At 33.3% G+C, this 5,696-nt stretch overlaps 1 long non-coding RNA gene across 1 annotated transcript; it reads left to right on the top strand.

Moving 5' to 3' along the window:
• The first annotated feature begins 1,659 nt into the window (after positions 1 to 1,659).
• LOC132715300 (uncharacterized) lies at positions 1,660 to 2,096 on the top strand. The gene is made up of 2 exons (XR_009623662.1): positions 1,660 to 1,796; positions 1,971 to 2,096. It is a non-coding gene; the product is annotated as an uncharacterized LOC132715300 (long non-coding RNA).
• Positions 2,097 to 5,696: the final 3,600 nt, after the last annotated feature.

Raw genomic sequence — 5,696 nt, 5'->3', positions numbered from 1 at the left:
TAGTACTAGACTTCCTACTATACTAATTATTATTTTGAGTTTCAACATGGAAGCCTATGTTATCTTCATCTTGCCATTTCATCAGCATATCATGTCAAATATAAATTACAATTTTTTTCTCTTTTAGGAAAAAAAACATGAAAAAGTAAAATTTTAAAACATTGAAATATACACTAGACATAAAATCTTTTTAGAATGTTTTTGCGCTTCTAAAATACTTTACATACTGATACTTATTATAACTTCCCTAGTGTTTGCATTTATTACAAATCTTTATTATTAAACTTTTGTGTCAGTATTAGTACCCAAAGTGTGGGCTTAATTGAGTTATTCAATTATGTCCCAGTTTCTAGCCATTCGTGAAAATATAAATTTCAATAATCACTTGTGAACCAAAAATCAATATTCTTCCCAAAATCAACAAATTTTCCCTTTATTATAAGCTTAAAACAAATTTAAATAGTCCCAACGGCCAGAAAGTGTAGTTCTTAAATTTGGCAAATAGTGACTGATATCGTTTTTATCAGTCACTGTTTCAAGCAGTGAATTACAGTGTTTATTTCACTGATATTTTTCTATAAAATACTGTAATGCCTTACGGTCAGGGTAACAGAATACTGGTTTCCTAGCAGTTTCCGTCCCTAGCAGTTTTCCGGCCGTTTATCATTTTCATCCAGTACAGTGTATTTTTACCAGTAAGGCATCCACATTACTTCATCAATCAGAGAGACATTTGTTTTCTATGCTTTTCTATGTTAAAGGGAGACACAGGCAACATTTTCACTTCTTAGTTTTGAATTTTTCATTCATTATTCTGTAAATGCCCTCAAAATGAATATTTTAGACAGTCAAAGGAACAAAACTTTTCTCCATATAAAGAACAAGGAACATCGCAATGCGATGCAACCAGGTTTTCAGCAAAATATTTCACAGAAGCTTTGTCATGAAGGGGCATTTGTTTTTAATTGAACTTTTAGGAGGAATTATGGCTTTTTTAATATTCCTCAAACAAAAATGATTGAGAAATTTTATGTTGTCTATTCGCCTTTTTTTCCCAAATGTTTTAGAAAGGTAAACAGTACTTTATTTTTGCTTAATTTTTGCATTTTTGCGTCTCTTGTCATTTTCTTTTGTCAACAATATTGGCGTGTGGTGTTTTGTGCGATATCAAGAAAAGTATGTTCACAATTTTAAAAAAATACTTGAATAATGTCTTGGAAGAAACATGGGAATTTAGTGAGCGCCAGGGCACTTGATGACAAAGCTTCTGTGAAAGTTTGGTCAAAATCCATTGAGAAATGTAGGAGAAGTTGCGCACTGTAGAAATTGTTCACTATATATTCTGTATAAGGAAAAAATATACAAAGGGCCATAATTCGGTCAAATATTATCCAATCACAAAACCCCGACAATATGTGCCAGGCACTTGAAAACAAAGCTTCTAAGAAAGTTTGGTCAAAATCCGTTGAGAAATGTAGGAGGAGTTGAGCACAGAAGAAATTGTTCTCTATATATTCTGTATAAGGAAAAAATATACAAAGGGCCATAATTCGGTCAAATATTATCCAATCACAAAACCCCGACAATATGTGCCAGGCACTTGATAACAAAGCTTCTAAGAAAGTTTGGTCAAAATCCGTTGAGAAATGTAGGAGGAGTTGCGCACAGAAGAAATTGTTCACTATATATTCTATATAAGGAAAAAAAACAAAGGGCCATAATTAGGTCAAATATATACCAATTGCAAAACCCTGGCAATATGTGTCAGGGCACTTGATGACAAAGCTTCTGAGAAAGTTTGGTTAAAATCCGTTGAGAAATGTAGGAGGAGTTGCGCACAGAAGAAATTGTTCACTATATATTTTATATAAGGAAAAAAAACAAAGGGCCATAATTAGGTCAAATATTATCTAATAGCATAACCCCGACAATATGCGCCAGGGCACTTAATGACAAAGCTTCTGTGAAAGTTTGGTCAAAATCCGTTGAGAAATGTAGGAGTTGCGCACAGAAGAAATTGTTCACTATATATTCTATATAAGGAAAAAAAACAAAGGGCCATAATTAGGTCAAATATATACAAATTGCAAAACCCTGGCAATATGTGTCAGGGCACTTGATGACAAAGCTTCTGAGAAAGTTTGGTCAAAATCCGTTGAGAAATGTAGGAGGAGTTGCGCACAGAAGAAATTGTTCACTATATATTTTATATAAGGAAAAAAAAACAAAGGGCCATAATTAGGTCAAATATTATCTAATCGCAAAACCCCGACAATATGCGCCAGGGCACTTGATGACAAAGCTTCTGTGAAAGTTTGGTCAAAATCCGTTGAGAAATGTAGGAGGAGTTGCGCACAGAAGAAATTGTTTACGCCCGCCCGCCCGCCCGTCCCGCCCATCCGCCCGCCCGCCCGCCCGCCGACATACCTCAATCTAATAACCAGTTTTTTCCTTCGGAAAACCTGGTTAATAAAATGGTGGTTTCCTAACTTGACCCACGTGGGTCAGGTTAGAGCGTTAGGATTTCACAATAGTTGTCAAAGTAAACTCTGGAAACGTTAAAAAACATGTCAAATGAATGACTTAGACTTCTTTCAATCATACAATATCCATAATATCTGTTGCTGTTACGTCAAGGGTTTGTTCAAGTCACGTGACTTGTTTTAAAACTATTTGGTGATTCTATTCGGGTCTAAATTTTGTTCAACATATATAGATATATTTACACTTCAAACCCAAAATATTTAGAATTTAAACAGAAATTCATGCTAAAACTTCATTAAATGTCATTTTAGCGTGATTTGAGTACATAAGATAACTTTAATATTTTTGTCATTATTTTGCATGAATATCCCTTTAAAGTTACCTAACAGAACTTGCAACTTTCAAAAATAAGCAACACATGGGGAATTCTAGTTTGAATATCTTTTCGCAATAACTAAGACCCCATTTTAGTAAATCAATATTTCGAAAAATATTTTTGCAGACGACACAGAAAAGGTTGGGAAGTTCTGTTTGTCTGATAAAACCATCTTAACATTGCCTTATGGTACTGAATTATATTCAAAATAAAAAAGGTCCAGAAAACTGCTATGAATTTTTGAATGAAGGTGAAAAAAGGTGTTACATTTCAAACCTATATTCAAATTAAAAAGTTAAATGAAAGGTTAACATTAAACACATTGCAATGCCATTGACAGGTACCTAACTTTGTCTTGTCTTTGTTTTTATTTTATTTGTTAAAAAGTGCGATTTGTGGCCAGAAACTGCTAGGAAACCAGTATACCATATTTAATTTACTTTAATTAGCAGTAAACTTGACTTGTTCAATGATAATGATGTGAGCTGTATCACAGGTGTTTGTCCAGTCTTGGTGCCCATACAAAAAAACTGAAGTGAAAAAAAAACAAAAAAACAACATCAAAGTAATTATTTTGGGTTGAGTGCAAGAAAAAAAAAATTGAAAATTTTTTTTTTCCTATATACGATTACTACAAAAAGGTCACCTAGTTGCTGTAACACTACGGAGCTTTACTAGGACACGCTGTGGAACAACCACTATGTCGAGTTCTGTAACAATACAAGCTATTTTGCTACTCTTTACACATCGTGCATTTAGAAAATTGTTAACATTCTTCTTCTATCTTACATACAATCTTAAATAACTTACATTTAAACTCTGGCACTCCAAATTGTTAAAATTTTGCAAAACAACAGTAATTGTCAGCCATTTTGTCGAAAACGAAAGTACAAAACATAAACCGTACTGTTTCGCTGTTCTGGTCCCATACTACTACATTCGCTGAACAATAGACAACAGTAACCAATAAATTGATGGTTACCGTTGTCTACTGTTCTGCGCACGTAGTCGTAGGAAACCAGGAGAGCGAACAGTACGATGTAGGTTTTGTACTTTCGTTTTCGACAAAATGGCCGACCATCAGCGGAATTTTGCAAGATTTTAACAAATTGGAATGTCCGAGTTTAAATGTAAGTTATTTAAGATTGTAAAAAAACTAAGTAAGGTAGAAAAAAATTTACAATGTAACTCAATGATAATAGGCGGGGTATTCCTATAACGGAACAAATCTCAACTTTTCTGATAAATGATAATCGTCAAATGTTCCGAGTGAAAACGGAAGCGGTGCCAAACTCCTCGCAGCAGTTACTTCCCCTGATCTGTACAGTAACAAAGCATGACGTAACCGCTGTGAGGAGTTTGAAGCGGTGCATGTAATACCGAACGACACCTTTAAAACGAAAAGAATGAAAGGAATTTTTAACGACTTTCCCGTTCATAGGCTTTGCCTAATTTCATATTATAAGAAAAAAAAAATTTTTTTTTTTTTAATTTTTTTCTAACACCCAACCCAAAATAGTTATTTTGTGTTGTTTTTTTTAACTTCAATTTTTTTTATATGGGCACCAAGACTGGACGAGCACCTGTGAGCTGTACTCGAACCAATGTTTCCCATTTTCTTTATTGTTGATAGTAACGAAACATAAAATCGTACACATACATGTACATGTAGATCAACATAGTTTAAACAACCTATCAGTATCACGTATAATACAGTTTCATGCTCCTGAACGTGTTCTGTTTTTATCCGGCATATCCGGTAACTGTTCCTCACACAAATGTCCTGATTTTAACATGTAAGTCTTTGTGAATTATTATTTATTTATGTAATTACTCCAAACACTTTTATTAATTGATTTAAATAACTGTCAGCGCTTTAATCTTTCTGAATATTGCACTATTTACGATAACTTGTATTAAATTAACACGCTTCCTGCAAGGAAGCAGCTATTTTGTAGATATGCATTATGGGAGTGTTTACATGGTAACCGTTAGCAGCCGATATCGTTGTCGTCTACAAAATGTTTCTTTTTGGTAAATGAGCAAATTGACCATTTTTGTTGGTCAATTTTCTTGATTTAGTATAAAAGGGCCGAATTTTGGTAATCTTTGGGATAATCTGCTTGGAAATTGTAACTTGTGCCTGTTTTGCTTGTCATCAGTCTGCCTTATATAGTATTAGAATCTATTGCATTTTTTATGGTCCTTTTTTCTTTTAAGGTACCAATCCGTGTATGTATTTTTTATACCATAGTGACCATATTTTGAGAGTAAACTCTTGTCTCCAAGATAAAAGTAAGATTAACTCTTCGAATTCAAAACAAACAACACAAGTACCTAATACAACCTTGTGACAGGCAATTTTTGTATTAAACAATGTACAACTTCATGGCAGTCAATATTAGTACTAGTCAACATGTCAAAATATTGCAGATCAGTAATTTAACTACAGTAGATATGTATCATGTCATTATTATTATGTTATTTATAATATTATGTCATTACACACTATAATTTTTGAGTCCGATACCCAACACTAGTTTCTGCCATTTTTTTCTTCCATTTCTGACAATTTTGCCTTTTATTTCCAATATTATGTCATTTATATAGTAAAATGATTTACAAAAACACAGTGGAACATCCACCCCAATTAGATTTTAATTTTCCCGTTCATAGGATAGCTGTTTCAGAAATAGACTACCCCACCCACAGAATGATGACTTGTTTGGAGCAATGTTTTGTTGTAACAGTAATTAAGTCAATACATGGAAAACAGAAACGTTATTTCTCTACCAAAAGCATATTCTCTCTCTATCTCGATTCATGTTTATTAAAT

Source organism: Ruditapes philippinarum, unplaced genomic scaffold (assembly GCF_026571515.1).
Source record: "Ruditapes philippinarum isolate M1 unplaced genomic scaffold, ASM2657151v2 ctg6490_1_1_1_1, whole genome shotgun sequence".
NCBI classification, from domain to species: Eukaryota; Metazoa; Mollusca; class Bivalvia; order Venerida; family Veneridae; genus Ruditapes; species Ruditapes philippinarum.
The sequence above is the reverse complement of the archived record's forward strand: the minus strand, read 5'-3'. Positions and strand labels throughout refer to the sequence as shown.